We start from the raw sequence: 19731 nt of genomic DNA on the forward strand, positions 1-19731 counted from the left end.
ATATAAGATAGATAACCAACAAGGACCTTCTGTATAGTACAGGGAAATCTACTTAATATTCTGTGATAACCTATATGAGCAAAGAAGCTGAAAAAGAATGAATATATATATATATATATATAACTGAATCACTTTGCTGTACACGTGAAACTAACACATTGTAAATCAACTATACTCCAATAAAATTTTTTAAAAATTAAGTACCTAAGTTTTAGCAATGCATCAGTAAAAATGAGTTTATGAACAAACTCATAAAAGATTATAATGTTGTTGAATAAAAATTACTATTAGCTATCTAAACTTAGAACTCTTTACTTCTCTGTGGCTCATTCCTCTCATTTATAAAATGAGTTGGAGATGATCATTTCTAAGATGTTTAACTGTTTCTAAATTCCATGATTCTATGATTGAGAATGGCATTACATAAACAGAAATGATGGTGCTGGAGGACCCTTTAGCTGAGATCCAAGCCCAGGTCAGCCAGCCAATCCAGGTAAGACCTCCACTAGCAAAATCTTTGTGTGAATTATGAAAAGGCTCCCCCTGCTGGTGGATGCTTTATAGAAAGGTGTCTTTTCTTCAAGGCACAAGTGCTTTTCGAGAGCAGTGAGGGTTGGATTCAGGGCCTCAGTTGCCCTTGGACAGAGAGGAAAAAGTATACGACGGTACTGAGTCTGGTGTTATTTCTGATCCAGTGAGGACCATTCAAACCTCCAGCTTCACAAGATATCAGAAATGTGGTGGAAGAGGATTAGCGGTGATCTGTTTGCTGTCACAACCCACCTCAGATCCATGCAAATTCCTGAGCTCTCCAGTATAGGAAGTAAGGTGCTCTTGGATTTATTTTATTTTAATTTACCTGAGCACCTAACATTTTTGAAAGTAGGATTATACATTTGTATATTTTCAAATATTTCTATTTCATTTTTTCCCTTACCTAGTCTTTTTTCAGGCTCTGGTGTAATTACACTTAAAACATTTGGGGACTGGCAAAATTATCAGATTTACAAGGAGAAGCCTACCATCTATTGAGGTAAATTTATCATTTTCCTCTTCTGATTGATAGCTCCTGTCACAGCCCTTCCTCTGCCCCAGAGCCCTCCATCAGCAGTCAATCCCCTTCTTGAAAGCCCAGATACCCCTGTGATTTATCTCCCCAGGTCAGGCTGTGTCACTGGTTGCCTGGTAGCTATTCAGGAGTAATTTGACTTATTTAAATCCCCACTGGTCTCAAAGGCCCAGTGAGCTCCACCCAGCAGGCGTCTCTCCTTCCTACAAGCATTCAAGTTCCCAAATGCCCTAGAAGCTAAATGCCTTCTTCGCTGCCTCACCAGCTGGCAGATGGATGGACTGTGTTTTTTGTTCACTTTTGGCACTGAACTGGGTAGTCACGGCTGGGCCGATCCTGGAGAGTCTGAGAATCCTTCCAGAACATGACGCCCACTTCCTCCATACAACGGAGCCCAGATGGGGTCTTTAAAATGAAAGTATAAGAGGAAGAATATTATATATAGTGAGTAATGTTTTATAGTAATATTATATATAGTGAGTAATATATATATATATATAAAACATATATATATAAAACCACTTTTCTGACAATAGCAATTTATTGAGACTGAGGTCCAAAAAATGGTCAACTTTAATTATATTATTATCAATTCTTAACAGCTAATATTTATATTTATTGATCACTCACTGTGTGCCAGACTTATTGCTAAGCACTTTCCTGAATTATCTAATGGAATCCTCACAATGCCAAGAAGTTACTTCTACTATTATTTTAAGGACAATCTCCTTTGTTTTACAAATAATTTTACAATAATTAATTAGTAAAAATGTTTAAATGACTTCCTAGAAGGTGTTTAAAAATGAGATAGATGGATATGTATTGCCATGGAAAGATGTTCAAGAGATATGTTAAATTGGAGCTTCCCTGGTGGCGCAGTGGTTGAGAGTCCGCCTGCCAATGCAGGGGACGCGGGTTCGTGCCCCGGTCCGGGAGAACAGTATGGCTGTTCCTTAAAAAACTAAAAGTAGAGCTACCATATGACCCAGCAATCCCACTACTGGGCATATACACTGAGAAAACCATAATTCCAAAAGAGTCATGGACCACAATGTTCACTGCAGCACTAGTTACAATAGCCAGTACATGAAAGCACCTAAGTGTCTATCGACAGATGAATGGATAAAGAAGATGTGGCACATATATACAATGGAATATTACTCAGCCATAAAAAGAAACGAAATTGAATTATTTGTAGTGAGATGGATGGACTTAGAGTCAGTCATACAGAGTGAAGTAAGTCAGAAAGAGAAAAACAAATACCATATGCTAATGCATATATATGGAATCTAAAAAAAAAAAAGGTTCTGATGAACCTAGGGGCAGGACAGAAATAAAGACATAGAGAATGGACTTGAGGACACAAGGAGGGGGAAGGGTAAGCTGGGACGAAGTGAGAGAGTAGCATTGACATATATACACTACCAAATGTTAAATAGATAGCTAGTGGGAAGCACCTGCATGGCATGGGGAGATCAGCTTGGTGTTTTGTGACCACCTAGAGGGGTGGGATAGGGAGTGTGGGAGGGAGATGCAAGAGGGAGGGGATATGGGGATATATAATATAGCTGATTCACTTTGTTATACAGTAGAAACCAGCACAACACTGTAAAGCAATTATACTCCAATAAAGATGTTAAAAAAAATTCCCCAAATATAATCACATTAATCTTGTCTCAGGTTTTTGCTGGCATTTACTTATTTATTCACTTACTGAGCACCTGTGATGCACCAGGCACAACACAGTTCTTGCTATCATGGAGTTTGCTGTCTCTCTTCCCATTAGATACAATAGACAAACACATACAAATCATTTCCTCAATTTTGTCAAAACGGTGGGGCTGTTCAATATGCTTAAAGCTAAACATGACCTAAGCACACCCCTGAAAATTTACGTCTTTGAGAACCAGCAGCCAGATTAGGTGGAAGAGCCAGACTGGTCAGTCCAAGTCAGGAAACTTGTAACAACAGGTTTTCCCATTTTTCAGTGATTTAGATTCCCTCAATGACTAACGCTTGTGGAACTGTATGGTGATTTTTGCCAAATGTCTTTATCAAAAGAGGAGAGTAAGGCTTTAATTCTCCATGAACTTGTTTTTCTTTCTCACCAGCAAAAACACTAAGGGGCATCTCTAGGGCTTGACTCTAAGAGGAAGGCTAAGCTGAGCCACCTGATTTTACTGTCGTAACATCATTTCTCAACACACTTCCAACAGGCCCTGAGTGGTGGGGAGCTCCAGGGAGAAACAAATCATCTCATCCTATGAATTGGTGAAGCATTTTGCTAGACACTACCATATGACACTTTTGATTCCTTATAAATTGAACTAGACAGTACTTGGTTCAAGTTTCTGACCTAGTGATTTTGGATGTATTATCTCACATGTGACAAACAGGTTCTTGGTGGAAGGTATCTACAACTCTTTGTGAAATGAAGTCGGTGTTGTTTTGCTCTGATGCCCATTTGAAACCTGAGGAACTTGAAGCTCAGGAAGTAAATGGTTCCCTAACCTCCCCACTCAAAGCTTTTTACTACAAGCATGTGGGAACCACGGTGACCCATGGCCCTGATCATTTCTTCTAAAGGTCTAAGGACCCAGGAATTCCCTAGTCATCGCACAATGAAACTTCTATAACTTCATCAGGAAATTCAGCTGGGAGGAGGGACAGGGACTTCTAAAAACATTGGGAGGAAACAAAAACCAAATCCCATCTCTGTTTCGATTTTCCAATTTCTTGGTGTCAGGCATTGCATTGTCAGAGTTAGTCTCCCACTCACTTTCTGAGCTAACATGCAACAAAAGGACATGGAAGTGCTGCGCTACCTCCAAGTTCATCGGTAAATATTTGTTGAAATAATTAATGAATTATGTTGAATAAAGAAATGAATGAGCCCAGATTTTTCTCATCCTGGAGACCAAGTGAAGTTCTGTCTTCAAAGATTAATTGAATTTCAGGCCAATCCCAGAAAGAATAACCAGCTGGTGCTAAGAAGTTTTCACATATTTGGTTTCATTCTAAAGCCCTTAATAGGTTTCATTCCTTTTACCATTCCTCCATAGCAGATCATTTTATCCCAAGACTAGGAGAAAACAAAATGTCTTTAGTGCTCCTAGATTTTCCAACTTCTTTTGATTAGCAAGTAAGAGAGAAAACCAAGTGTAGGGAGAATGACTGGCCTACTCTTAGCTAGTTCTTTTCAGGTTGGAAAGGAAGATGTTTCTTTTCATTTAGAGCAGCTCCTTGGGCTCTGTGCAGGTAAGCGAGATATAGAGGCATTTGTCTTGGCATTCTAAGTGGAATTGGCCCTTGAAGCGGCTGAATCTCAGGCGGCATACTCGAGGGCTTCAACCACTCAACTGAATGTGGTTGTGCTATGGGAAGTGACTCAGCTGAAGACCCTTCATCAATCGTGAGAGTTCTCCTGCTATGCCATGAAGCCACCCCACTCCATTTCCCAGCACTCCAGGCCCTTTGCCTTGACAGATAGTAATATCTTACCTAGTGAGACAGATAACTGTCCCCACGGATGCTTGATATTTTTAGTGGCAAATTTATAACACACACATACATATGTGTAGGTAGATACATAGATAAAGGTTAAGATTCATAAATTTCTATTTTCTCACTTACAACAATCCACACTCATTAACAATTTTTCCACAGAACTCTTGAACCACAGGTAGAGTCATTAACTACAAATAAAGTGGGAGGCCTTTGGCAAGAGAGGATTGATTTCCTTTCCTTCAAACTACTCTCTACCTCAACAACCTGCCATCCTATCCCTATCTCCTTTCTCTGCTTTAAAAGGGAGAAAAACACAAAAGCTCTCCTAAGGATGTTTGTCAATGATTAAAATTCCAATACTGGAAGCATATATTCCTTTGATATAATGTGTTACCACTTAATGATACATAGATTACTCTGGAGAGAAGGTGCAGGTTTGGGGCTTCCCGTGTGGCGCAGTGGTTGAGAGTCCACCTGCCAATGCAGGGGACACGGGTTCATGCCCCGGTCCGGGAAGATCCCACATGCCACGGAGCAGCTGGGCCCGTGAGCCGTGGCCGCTGAGCCTGCGCGTCCGGAGCCTGTGCTCCGCAACGGCAGAGGCCGCAACAGGGAGAGGCCCGCGTACCACAAAAAAAAAAAAAAAAAGAAGTTGCAGGTTTGACATCATCATCTTTACCTTCTAATAGTGATAGTGGAAAGATTTGGCTCCAAAAACCAGCCCCAAGATTCGCCAAGGTAACAGAGTAGGGAAACCCTGAGCTCACTTCCTCTCACGAGCACACCAAAATCACAACTATTTGCAGAAAACCATTGAAGAAAAAGACCAGAACCTACCAGAAGAGATCCTCTACGACTAATGACATAAAGAAGAAACTACAACGAGATGGGCAGGAGGGGCAGACAGGCAATATAGTCAAGCCCCATACCCCTAGGTGGGTGATTCACAAACCGGAGAACAATTATATTGCAGAGGTTCTCTCCAAAGAGTGAGAGTTCTGAGCCCCACGTTGGGCTCCCCAGCCCAAGGGTCTTGCACAGCGAAGATGAGCCCCCAGAGTATTTGACTCTGAAGGCCAGTGGGGTTTAATTTCAGGAATCCCACGGGACTGGGGGAAATCGAGATTTCACTCTTAAAAGGCCCCCACAAAATCCCACATGCTTCTGGACGCAGGGCAAAAGCAATAATTTGACATGAAACTTGGGCCAGACCTGCTTGCTGGTCTTGGAGAGTCTCCTGGAGAGGTGGGGTCGGCTGTGGCTCACACTGGGGACGTAGACACTGGCAGCAGCCGTTCTCGGGAGCTCATCCTAGCGTGGACGCCGGAGCTGTGGATGCTGAGGCTGGTGGACGCCATGCTGAAATCTTGCCTCTAGTGTTAACACCTGGCCCCACCCAACAGCCTGTAGGCACTAGTGCTGGGACAAATGAGGCCAAGCAATTAACAGGGCAGTGATACAGCTCCTCCCATCAGCAGACAGGCTGCCTAAAGACCTCCTGAACCCACAGCCATTTCTGGACATGGCCCTGCCCCCAGAGCGCTCAGGACCCAGCTCTACTCACCAGTGGGCCGGCACCAGCCACAGAATCCCCTGGGCCCTAGCCCTGTCCCCAAGAAGCCTGTTCTAGCCACTGGATCAGCCTCACCCACCAAAGGACAGACACCAGATACAAGAAAATCACAAGCCAGACCCTGCCCACTAGCAGGACAACACGAGCTTCAGGACACTTCAGACCCTGATCCACTGTGTCAGGAGATGAAGGAACAAGATAAAACCCCATAAGAAGAACTAAGTGGAGAAGCGTAACCTCCCCGAGAAAGGGTTCAGAGTAGTGATCTTAAAGATGATCAAAGCACTACGGAGAAGAATGGATACACAGAGCGAGAAGTTAGAAGTTTTTAACAAAGAGTTATATTGATAGAGAAGAATGCAAAGACCATGAATATTCTAAATAAATTTTCACAGTGGTATTGGTGGTAGATAAGTCTATAATAGGCAATTTGGAGTATCAGAGAAAACCTGTGGCTACCGAACATTGTGGGCAGGGTTGGCACTAAGATTATTTTTTACCTCTTACATTTGGCTAGTGAGGAAAGTAAAAGTGTCATATGATAATGAAAAGCACTTGCAATAACATCTGTAACTATCAAACGTTGTCGAATTTTTTATTGATTTATGTGAACTAAACTCTAATTGTTAAAACATTCATTACCAGAATGTATTTCACAGTAAGGTTTTGGAGTCAGAAACACTAGGGCTCTTATACCAGGTTAGCCATTTGTTAGCTGTATAAATTTCACTCTCTCAGCCTTATTTTCAGTTAAGATGAATTTAAGTATACCTATCTTACAGTGTTTCCTAATAGGTAATATAATACATGTTAATTATTTAGTGCAATGCAGATTCATTTCAATAATATAGTGATGATGACAACTAGAACAATGGTGGTAATATTTGCTATTTGAGAAGCACTAGTCAGGATTTTGCCCTTTCCAGTTACTCTATTTGTATTAAAAGAAAACTCCTTAGAACCTTCAGTAAAGACATCTATGATAACATATTCATAACATTTTTGAACTTTAATTTCTTCTGATAAGTTCAAATCTACATATATTCCCAAGGCCCAACCTGAATCTAGTATTACTGATGGCATTCATATATGCTTTGAGCTCTTTTCAATATAAGCAAGTCAAAGGTTATATATTGTCTTATCTATTTCCTCAGCAGTCTGGGAGCCCCTTGAGTTCCACCCTGGGTACTTGCCTAGTCTGTGCTTTCCTCTTGACATTGATTATTTCCATAGAATCAACTAAAACTGGGTCTATATACTCAACCAACTACTGATTGTCTCTGTCTGAATGCCCCTCTCCACTGCACTTCCTCTGAGCCTTTATAATTCAGTTCAGGTATCAGCCCTTATAGGAACTCTCCCTTTCACATCTGGTTTAAGAGCTACTCTTCTGAGCGCTTACCCTGGGAAATCATATACTTTGTGTAATGTGACTATTTGGTGCCTCACACAACTCAGATATATTTAGTGTATGATGTATAGCTAATGTCACTTGGTCCTTCCATTCCTTTCTATCTATATTCAATGCACATGCTCTACTTACCCTATTTGTATTTAACATATCTCACAGGTTACTGTTTACTTAATCTATACTTAATCATCTTCTGAGTTTTATCCATCCCATTTGTCTTCTCGTCTTCTATAGCTTAATTAAGTATTCTGAAACAAGGTAGTAAGCACACATCATAGATTATGTATTTCTTCATTCAGTACCACCGATTTGAAATATTCTCTCTTTCTTCTCGAAAGAGACCTATGATCTTATATTCTTGACAGTTCATCCTTTGAACCTAGACCAGGTATTAAGAATATTTAATTTAGAGGATAAACAATCTATTCCTATTCCTTTTACTTCCAAGGTAATTTATAGAAGTCTAGTTAAATGACACCTCGGTCAAGCAATTTGCCCTCTCCAGGTTTGTTTCCTCTATAATACAATTAAGGTATTATATGAGATAAATGTGAATTCTGCCCTTTAAACCTCACGGGGAGATAGAAGCATGTTCAAATTTTGATGGTTTCACAGATCATACAAGGAATGAGATCTGTCTGGTCTAAGGATCGGTGGCAATCTAAGTTGAAACTCAAAAAACTACCCTAGTAACAAAGCAATGCTTGCTGCCATGGAGTGTTCTCAAATTTTCAGTGTGGTAGGCCTAGCCATGTCTTTTCCTAACCACTTAGTTACTCGTAGTTCACCTGATGTGTAGGGCAGCCAATCATCCTAGTTTGCTGGGGATTCTCCTGGTATTAGCAGTGAAAGTCCCAACCCGGGAAACCTCTCAGTCCTAGGCACACCAGGATGCTTGTTTATCCTATCTCTTAGCCTCTTTAAGCACCAGTATCCTCATATGTAGGGGTTGGTGGGGCAGGATAGACACATGCATCAGAATAGTGCTATAAGTTCTGAAGAAGGTAACATAAGTAGAGTGCGTAACAATGGTGCCTTCACTATGAAGGTGATTATAGCATGTTTCTAGGCCACCAATCTTGTTTTGGGTTTTATTATCTCCACTGAGCTTGTATTCACTTTCATTTTATTTTACTTTATCTTATTTTTTGCGGGAACACATGTAAACTATCAGAGATTGTAAGTGGTTCCTCCTGAAATAGCAGGTTTTGCTCTTTGTGTGTGTGTTTGATAACACACAAACACAAAATTTAAATGATGATGATTTTGATTGCTCTGTTTCAGTAGTTCTCAAAGTGCGGTCCCTGGACTGGCAGCGTCAACATCACATGGGAACTTGTTGGAAATGTAAATTCTCAAGCTCCGCTCCAGACTCACTGAATTGAAAGCTGTGGAAATGAGGCTCAGAAACCTGTGGCTCATCCAGCTATCCAGGTAATTCTAATGCATGTTCAAGTTTGAAACCATAGTTTACAACGGCTAGACCACAACCCATGGCCCAGGCCCACTTCACAAGAAGGTGATCTATTAAAACAGTGGCTGAATTATTTTGGGGGCAGCGTAAGATTTTGAAAGGTATAAATCTTTTCTTTGAATATAAATCACTTAAAGAATAGATGTTCATCCTCTGCGTGTTCTTACACACAGTACTTAACTGCTGAGGGTTAAGGTTTATCCAATGAATGGTGATGACAGTAGTTTTCAGTAAATATCTTCTGGGCAATTTACAGTAAATCCCCATAATCCACTGTAATTGAATAAGATTAGAATAGATAAAAATTTCTCTGCTACCCTAATATGATATTTATCTTAAACTCAGAGTTTTGAAACATTTCAAATAAACACAGAGTAAAATTTTCAATAAGTGTAGCTGAATTTGACAGTTACATTCTGAATGGCTGATTTCATGGTTTACAGCTGTTTAAATTTAAGCGTTTCAATTTGGATACTTAGTTCCCTTCCCTGTGAGATCTCCTTGACTACTCTGCTTTTACTCATCCTTGTAGCAATGGCTTCTTTAGGGGAAGCCTAATCTCATTCTCAGTGTGGGAATAAAATGAGCAGTGAAATGTAAACAATGTCTATTGACTTGAAAGAAATATGTTTTAGACACAAGGTCTCTGTCAAGATGTTCGAAGTCCAAAATCCCTCTTCGTAGTGCAATAGTTGCACCACGGTTTAAACAAATACACTCTTAGCAATTATGTTGCACATCGTTTAATGCTGAATTATCTGAATCTAATAGTCAAGGCTTATTTTTGTGGGCATCTCTTTTCAGAGGATTGTTTTACCTTCTGAGAGGATTTCTCTGGCATTCTCATTTCACTTTCCTTTCCCTTAATTGTAAGTACTGTTTTGAGTTTGCAAAGAAATCTCTTTCCTGAAATCCTGTTTCTGGCACAAGAATGAATTTAGATGAGTGAGAGAACCGATGAGATGAAAAGAGAAAAAGCGTGCTGTTAATCTAGGTAAAAATTACACCGTTTGCTGTAGGTGGTTTGTTATTATGCATTATCTCAATACTTAGAAAACAAGTAATTACTATGCCTTAGAGGTGCATCTCCTCTTATACCCCCCAGTCATGATTCTATGACTATTTTGAACTGAATAGAGAGATAAACAGTTTTAACGTCTAGAGGTCAAACAAGGATGTTGTCTACTAGACTTTCAAAGAATAGAGATTAGGAAGCTGTTTCTGAACAACTAATTGAAATTTACAAGTCACAGGATCTGATACAGGTGGGGCCTTTACTTATTCCGGAGCCTATTCTCCTATATATTATTTCTAGATTGTATAACTTAAGTTATGCATAGGTTATTGCATAACTTAAGTTATGCAAAGGTTATTGCATAACTTAAGCTATGCATAGGTTATTGCATAACTTAAGTTATGCATAGGTTATTGCATAACTTAAGCTATGCATAGGTTATTGCATAACTTAAGCTATGCATAGGTTATTGCATAACTTAAGTTATGCATAGGTTATTGCATAACTTAGTGGCATAAGTCAACAGCAATCATTTATTATTTTATGACTTCTCATCGTTTTGGAGGTTGACTGGACCCAGCAAGGTGCTTGTCACTTGGGGTGTCTCATGTGGCTGCATGTGGTGATCCTGACGGTTGGCACTCCTAGGGCATCTCTCTCTATCATTACGTGGTCTCTCTAGCACAACAGCTTCAGGGAATCAGATTTCCAACATGGCAATTCAGGGGCCCAAAGGCACACACACAGAGTTTCCAATCAGCTTTTAAATTCCTCATTCTTAAATAGGAACACACAGCCAAGGATCACCAGGTATTAGAGGAAAGTGTGTAACACAAAAGATAAAGATTAAACAAAACAGAAAAAAAAAAAAAGATGGAGGACTCAGAAGTGGATATAATAATATAGTATATAGGCTTACTGTTTTCTAGGTACTATTCTAAGTGCTTAGTGCATATTAATCTCATTTGTACCTCCCCAAAACTCTATGCAATGAGTACTCTTACTACTTTTATTTTTACTGAGAAAACTGATAAACAGGGGTCAGGTAACTTGCCTAAGGTCACTGGTCATACATAGTCAGTGGCAGTACTGGCATTTGAATTGGTTGCAGACTCTAAGCTCATAACCATTACATCATATACTAGAAACCATTCGCAGAGCAGCAGGAAAAGTCTCTATACATAGTATCTTCAGAGACAAAAGTAGGTTTTGCACTTATGAAACAAGAAAAGAATGCTATGTACAAGGAACATCAAGAGTTTTTTTAAATTAAAAAGAATGTAATGGTACAAATAAAAACAGAGGACTTATAACACAAATTTTGAGGAAATCTTTCAGAAACTCGAATAAAAAGGAAAGAGATGGAAAAATAAGATAGAAGAGACAAGAAAATGAGAGGCTGCATGGCCAATTAATAGGAGTTCTACAAACAGAGAAGAGATAAAACACAGGTGACAACATTATCAAAGAAGTAAAAGAATAAAAATGTTCGGAGTTGAAGGACACATGTTCAGATTAAAGGGACCTATCGAGGGTCTAGCACAATGAGTGAAAAAAGATCTATATCAAGACTCACCATCAAAAAACCAGAGATAAAGAAAAGACCTTAATAGTTTTCCAGAGAGAAAAATAAGCTCCCATGACAAGGATTTAGAATGAGGATCAGATTCCACTGAACTTCTCAACAGCAACATGGGCCATGTTCCAGTTGGAGCACTGCCTTCAACATTTTGAGAGAAAATGACTTCCAACCTTGAATGCTATGCCAAACCACAACCAGACCTGAGGACACAATAAAGGTATTTTCTGACATGCAATCCCTCGACACATTTAGCTCTCAAGTCCCCATTCTCAACACACCTCTTTGCTTCTTCAAAATGAGGGAGTAAATAAAAAAGAGGAAGACATGAAATCCGAACTCTGAGGGGTAGACTGCAAATGAGAATGGATGGGAATGCTCAGGGTAAGAACAGAGGAAATTTCCAGGACTGCAGCAGTGCCGCAGGCCTGGAGCACAGAAGGACAGACAGCTCCAGAAAGACTGTTTCCATGAAAAAAGTAGTACTGATAGATCACACAATGGGTCTGATTTTACTAGGAGTTTAACAGCAGTGTCAGAAAATTTGAGGATGTGTGGATAATAGGCTCATAGGAGACTAGGAAAATAAAATAGTGCAGGGCTCTGTTAAAGTCCAGGGAAAATAAAAATTAATATAAGAAAAGAAATGTAAGCTGCAAAACATGATGTAGTTCAGCTATTAGTGATATGTGCAATTAGCAATGTAAATAGTAAACACTGAATTTCCCTGAAAGTGTGCTATAAATACAGTGGGAAGATGGAAAGAGGGACCTGTGTTTGTGGTGTGTGGTAGGAGAGATGAGTCAGACCCCTTGATCATCATTCTAAATGCAGGGAAATCAATCAGTAATGGTATCTCAAATTGAAAAGTCAATACTGTGAACAGTAGTTGAAAAATTGGGGGATACATATTATTGTGGACAAAGAATGTCACCTGCCATTTCACTAAACAGAGAATGTTGCCTGCCATCAAGCCTTCTGCCATTGCAGTCAACCCCTGCGCTCTGAAGGGGAGCTCAGGACTGAGAAAAAAAGGATACTGGCCCTAGATAGGTAAGATGCGTATAATAATTTCAATGAGCCGCAGACTCTTGCATCTTCCCATACCTCTCTACCAGCGGCTATAATTGTGAATAGAAACCAGGAGCTGTTGTCTCACTTGGCAACACTTTGATGTTTACTTGAAAACATCCTGTTGCAGTAAGCCTGAATTCCCTTTATGTAACAGATTTTCTTTCCATCCAGGTATGAAGGGTCACTTTTAAATTGCTCTTGTTATCTGGGGTAGTAACAGGGCTGAACTATAATCAGTCGTTAATTGTGAAAGGGGTTCATCAGATAAGTGAGCACCATTTACGAGTGCCCCGAGGAAACAAAGTCAAAAACTAAAGTGTTCAGCAGGTGTAAAGACTGAGGTAAATATGATCCCCACCTGAACGTCCTGTCTTGAAGGGACCAAGCTGGACTGGGGGAGGAGAGGTCTGCAGGGGCAAAGTGGTGTCATTTAGTGAGTTTGGACATCTGAAAAAGAGTAGGAAGATGGAAAAACTGTATCCAGGAGGATACATTTTTCTCTTTCATGGATTTGCTGAGAGCTTGTTTTGCAAAACTAGTAACCTCTGTAGTTTTATCCATTTAATAAACACATCTGGATTTAAATATTTGTAGAAGTGTAAGAAGTACCTTAATTCACTTTGGAAAATTTTCAAAATAAGAAATTCTATTTCTAGATGTATCTTCTCCTGGAGGACATTTGTTAATTAGATCTGGTCCAAACTGAAGATGTGTGAGGGAAAAAGAAGACAATGCGTTTTTTAAGTGTAATCGGAAAAGGAGGGCTTGTTTTTATGGCTCACTGAAAAATTGGGAATGTTATATTTGAAAATAGATTTAGGCAAGATCTCTTGTTATCTTGTCCAATCACAGAGCAAAACAGTAACATTCCAGCTCATTCAAGCTAAACTATTTGGGTTTCTTGCCTTTGAGTAGCTTGTTGGCACATAAGAGCGTTCTGTCAGCAACTTCTTTGAATTTGGTGCCTGACTTCATGTAACACATACCTTTTTCATTACTTAAAAAAAAAATCTCCAAACTATATTCGTTTTTCTATCTTCTCACAGACAATTTTTCTTCTTTAAGAAATAGATCTAGTATTGTCTTCGTCTCTTAGTGCTGTTTCCCTCCTCACCACCTGTCACCCAAAGGCTCTTTCCAGATAACTTTCCTATGAAGTAGAAACTTCCCTTTAAGGATATTAAAGCCACACTATGGGTTTTAACATATTTGGAGGGTAAGCTGAGAATACATTTCAAACATTTAAAATTTTCATAGTCAAAAATCTTCTGGAATAAAGTCTAAAGAGATATCAGACAAACACACATGGATATTTGAGTATTCAAAATTGAACTGAAATTACTTAAATATTCGTTAATACTGGATTGGTGAAATAAGTACAATAGTGCTATGAAGAATTATAAATAGTGAGGTGGAGATGGTCTATCTATCTATATACCTATCTAATTATCTATCTTTATATATTTTAAATAGCTCAGGTATATTGTTAATCGAAAGAGTATGGTATGACCTCATCTTTGTCTTTAAAAATGTGTGTGTCTGTGTGTGTGTATCTAATGTCTATCCATATAAATGTCTGGATGGATGTACATGAAAACGTTCATAGTGGTTTTCTTTTGGTGCTTAGGAATATTTCTTTCTTCTTTTTACATTTTAATGAATTGTCTGTTTTGTTTTACAACAAATAGGTATTACTTTTTAATCACAGAAAGAATAAATCATTTTCATTTAAAAATACCTACTGTGGGAAATCATGATTTACAAATCATGATTTGTAAAGTTCTTTGTAAAGAACTTTGTAAAGTTCTTTACAAATCCTTTTGGTAAGAGATTATTCCATTCTTAATATATCCAAATTAACTATTGAGGAAAATAGATAAACAAGTTTCAAATCATAAAACAATAGTCCTGGAAGCAGGACTAAGAAATTGTCACTATCTTTGAACAAGATAACACTTTTGTCTATTTTAATGGGAAGATATTTAGGGGCAATGTTGGGAGTATAATTAAAAGGCCAGCCATGAATCTTGCCTGGGGACAGCTATACCTTTTGGACAGAAGCAGTAACTGCTTTCATAAACTGAAGGTCACTGATAAAATTATTTATTATATGTGCATAATGGAAGTCAGAATCTCACTGCTCCATTAATGAATTGGGAAATAAACCATACCGACTTGTCAGGAACCCTGGAAATGCAATTGTGAGTTTTACAAGTTTCCAGAGTAAAACAGAGGTCTGTACAAACGTTCTGAGGATACCACACAAATATTCTCTGCTCATCAGCATAAGGCAGAATAACCTAATTAGGATAATTGACCACAAGGAAACTGGAGCCTCTAGAACAGAAAGAAAGTTTCTGTTGACCTACAAGCCTCAAACCCATTAAAATGAAAATGAATACATCTTTTCAGAACTTTCAGAGCCCCCAGTGTCAGTTCGTAGTTTTAGCCAAATATCCTTTCCTGGTAGTTAATATGTATTACCTTTGTAAATTTTTTTTTTTTTTTTTACTTTTATACTGGGGTTCACCGCTATTGCTCTTATTACTAATGAAGACAAGGAGCTTGATTTAGGTCCAATTTAAGGTCTGTGGAAATTAGTTTGGTTTCCTTCCAGACCAAGCCAATGAAAATAACTGGTTCCATTCATTTATTAGTCCAGATAAACAAAGCCAGTCTTATTCTGGGCATAATGCTTATCTGTGTGAGTGACCTGCGCTGAAGCCCAGGGGAGGACAGAAACCATGAAAAGCAGAAACTGAAAAGTTGGCCTCTTTCCCCAGGAGCTAACTGTGTTCCAGAGCAAGGAGAAATGTACTCAAATGAGCTGAAGTGAAGAGCAATAGGCTCTCTGGTGTTTTTGACCTTCGAATATAGGAAAATTAAAGCAATTTTACTGTGTGGTCTGGAAGAACAATTTTTCTTAGTTTGTACTCCGTTTAACAATACACAGAAAGGCAAATGGATTGTTCTTTAGGGCACTGCTTTTTTTTGGAAAACAATACCTCCCTCTTTCCCAAAGTAAAATTTGTTTCCTTTTAAAACAAAAGTAAAGTACTATTTATTTTTATTTTGATATCTTTAAAATAATACTACATATACTTGAGCTATTTGGAAATGTCCTTGTAATAAAACCAGGGCTGGGAAATATTAGTATATAAATATGGACATTCATATCAAGATTGTATGTTACTTAGTCTCCAGCAAGCTGTCATAGAATTGACCAAAAATGGCTCTTTCCATTAGTTTTCTTTCTTCAGTTAATTAGTTTTTAATGAAAAATACATTGGAATTGCAAAAATGCAGAATACAAAGGATATGCAATGAGAAGTATACCTGCTGCGTAGTCCAGATTCCCATCCAGAAGTAATCACTATTTGTACTTTCTTGCTTATCTTTTTAGAAATTTTCTGTGCACACACAGCATGTGCATGTAATAAATTAATATATAAAACATACACAGAGATATTTGTATGTCTCACAAATGGGAATTTTCGTCCTCTTACCTAGTTTTATTTTTTCTTTCTTTATTTCTTTTATATATATATATATATATATATTTTTTTTTTTGCGGTACGCGGGCCTCTCACTGTTGTGGCCTCTCCCGTTGCGGAGCACAGGCTCCGGACGCGCAGGCTCAGCGGCCATGGCTCACGGGCCCAGCTGCTCCGCGGCATGTGGGATCTTCCCGGACGGGGGCATGAACCCGTGTCCCCTGTATCGGCAGGCGGACTCTCAACCACTGCGCCACCAGGGAAGCCCTCTTTTATATTTTTTTAAAAATTTAAACATATATCCTAGAGATCATCCAAATAAGCTTACATAATTCTACATTATTCTTCTAATGACTGCAAAATATAATACAATATTTAATTATATGGCTATGCCATAATTTATTTAATCAGTTATCTGTTGCAGGACAGAAAGCTGTTACTTGCTACTTTCTTTTTTCCTACAGACAACGCTTCAATAAACTTTCAGATGTATACGTCTTTGCATGTATGTGTAAGTATGCGTAGGTAAGTTCTAGAAGTAGAGTTGCTAGGTCAAAGTCTGTAGCTCATTTTAAATTCTCCCTGTTTAGTAGATTTGACAAAATTTTGTCTTTTCACTTGAATCATTTCACAATGAAAATGTGAAAAACCAAGGAATTTACTATATAAAATAGAAACAGTGATGGTTGTTGATTTAAGGTCAATGAAACACTCAGTTTTGAATGTTCAATGCCCCCCAAAAATCAGCATGTAGATGCTACTAAACCAGAGAGAAAGAATCTCTACAAGCTTACACTTCCTTAAAAAAAAAAGCCAACTTTCAGCTCCTGAAAGAATTTGCCACCAAGTTGTGAAGAGGATAACTTCGAGAGCATTTAAGGTCTCAAAGCAAATTAATTCAATGTTGCAAGTATTTATTGCCTGCCTCCTTATAAACCCCAATGGACTATAAAAAGAATTGTATACTGTCCCTGCTGGCCAGGGCCAGGGACCTGAGAGTGAGAGAAGATAACTGCACAAGCAAGGTATTTAGTGAAAGCGACTCATCTGGGGGGAAGGAGGGCTCACTGTAACGTGGAAAAATCTTTATCATGTCACTTCTCACATGCCAAAGCTATGTCACGTAAGCAGTGATATAAGGGAAGACACATTCTTTAGCATATTACAGGTATTAATAAGTATTATTTCAAAGGAAGAAAGGATGGAGGAAGGATAGGAGGAAGGCAAGGAAGAAGGAACATGAAAAACAATCTCCAGCCTGCATCATCCTAAAAGACTTCTTACACGTCTTATTCATCTTTGTATCTCCATCAGTCAAGTGATGGCCCCAAGTTAACACCTTATGACCAATCTTCCAAGAATGATTCGCTTTTCTCTGTAACACCCACAGCCCTCTCCTGTTTCAATGCTTTTGAATGTCTTCCTTATATTAGTCCACCCAGCAATAGCCTATTTATCCTTGCATTGCTGACTCAACAGATCATTATTTTTTCTTTCCACCCAGGAAAATACATCCTTTCCTTCCCCTACGCTCCCATGCTTCTAGGGAATATCTCCATCATAGTTTATATATATAATACATACACACACATATATAAGTATATATATATATATATATATAATTTTAAAATATATATTTTTTTATTTTAATTTTTTTGGCCACACCACGCACCTTGTGGGATCTTAGTTCCCCAACCAGGGATCAAACCCAGGTCCACAGCAGTGAAAGTGCCAGGTCTTAACCACAAGACCGCCAGGGAATTCCTTCATTTGTATTGTTTTCTTCCTGACCTCCTGTATTTCTGAACTATGTGTTCTTTCTTGCAATATTATCACATGCTGTTTTTGTCATGGTTACTTATGAATATTATTTACAACTAGGCTATCATTTCCTTCTTTGTCTTCTCTAAAAATACAAGTTTATATCTCTCACAACGTTTAGCACAGTGCTCTATATTTCATTTTAAAAAAGCTTACTGGGTGTCTGCTATCCGGGCAGGATGCTAATTTAATGGCTCATATTGGATCATTAAACACTTGGTAATAATAGCAAATGATCACAGGGCTTACCGTGTGTAGGCACTCTTTCAAGCACTTTACATAATTAACTTATTTAATTCTCACAGCAACCATGGGAGGTAGGTTTTCTAGTATTAGCATTCCCATTGTCCGATGTGGAAACTGAGGCACTGACAGGTTCAGTATCTTGCCCAAGTTCATTGCTAAGTGTTGGCACCAAACACTCTGGGTCATTATTTGAGACTGACTAGAGGCTTGAGCAGATGTTTACATTAACACTTAGAGCTAGGCGTCACAATTCCTGTTTTGGAGATGAGACTCAGAGAGGCAAAATAGCATGTTCAAGGTCACACAGCTTGTTGGCAAAAACAAGATCAAAATTATGTTTAATTCCCAAGTCCATATATTTTCTACTGCCTGTGCCTCAACGTGAATAAAAGTCCTACCTTTCCCTAGGGTAACGTCTCAGATTGTATCTTTCAGCAGTAGTTTTTGCCTGCCCAGCAACCATTTTCCTTTTTTCTAGTAGCACCATGTTCTTCCTTCAAGGATCTACCCCTTCTCACCCTCAGCACATGGAGGCAACACATGAATTGCATTCCTGTTATGGTCACATGTCTTCTTCTCAGGAAGGTTTGAAGTTCCTTGAAAGAAGGAATGGTTTCTTCTTCTTCCTCTTCCTCCTCCCTCTTCTTTACCTCTTTCTCCTCTTTTTCTTGTAAGTACATCTCACATGCACGATACCTAGTAGAGGCTGAAAATATTTGCTGAATGAATACATTGCACATGGTACTTGCTTACTCACTATTTGTGAAATTGGACTGTTCGACAAGATAGCAAATAAAATGGGCCTCACCAAAGTGTTAGAACCCCAGTAGGCAGAGAAAGGTCAAGGATATGCCCCAGGTATATTCTACTTCCTGGTACCATTCAAAGACAGAGCATTTGAGTCACTGGAGGTTTCCAAGGTGGTTTTCATGGGAGAGCCCATGTAGAATTCTTGTGCATAATCTAACCTGTTAGACATGAAGGAGCAATGAAACGGACAAATTCCATGTCTTAGAAGAAAAACGTCAGTATTCTCCAGATAGAGGAGTAAGGGGCTCATGATACCTCTATCTCAATGGCAAAAGGCAAGTAATCTCTATGCAGCATTAATCTAAATTTGATTAAGACCTTTAGAGTTTCTCAACAAACAAAGATTATGATATCCACCTATCCTCTACCTTTCTAGAACTATAGTTCAAAACAAAACTATAAGCCAAAAATAAACATAACAAAGTCTTATAAAATGCTAATTTTTCTCACTGATGATCACTTTTAGGCTTTCCAAAAAGGATCAGATATCAAATTCTTTCAAAAAATTTTTGGAGGAGTCTGCTCTGCTGTGCCTCAAGCATGTTGTTTGTTTTTCTTTGGGATAGTTGTGTGCTGCCTCTAAAGATGAAGGCAACAGTAATACAAGTGCTCATCCAGTCATGAAAAGAGAACTTCTTTGCTTTGTACGGTGACCCTA

Source organism: Pseudorca crassidens, chromosome 6 (assembly GCF_039906515.1).
Source record: "Pseudorca crassidens isolate mPseCra1 chromosome 6, mPseCra1.hap1, whole genome shotgun sequence".
NCBI lineage: Eukaryota > Metazoa > Chordata > Mammalia > Artiodactyla > Delphinidae > Pseudorca > Pseudorca crassidens.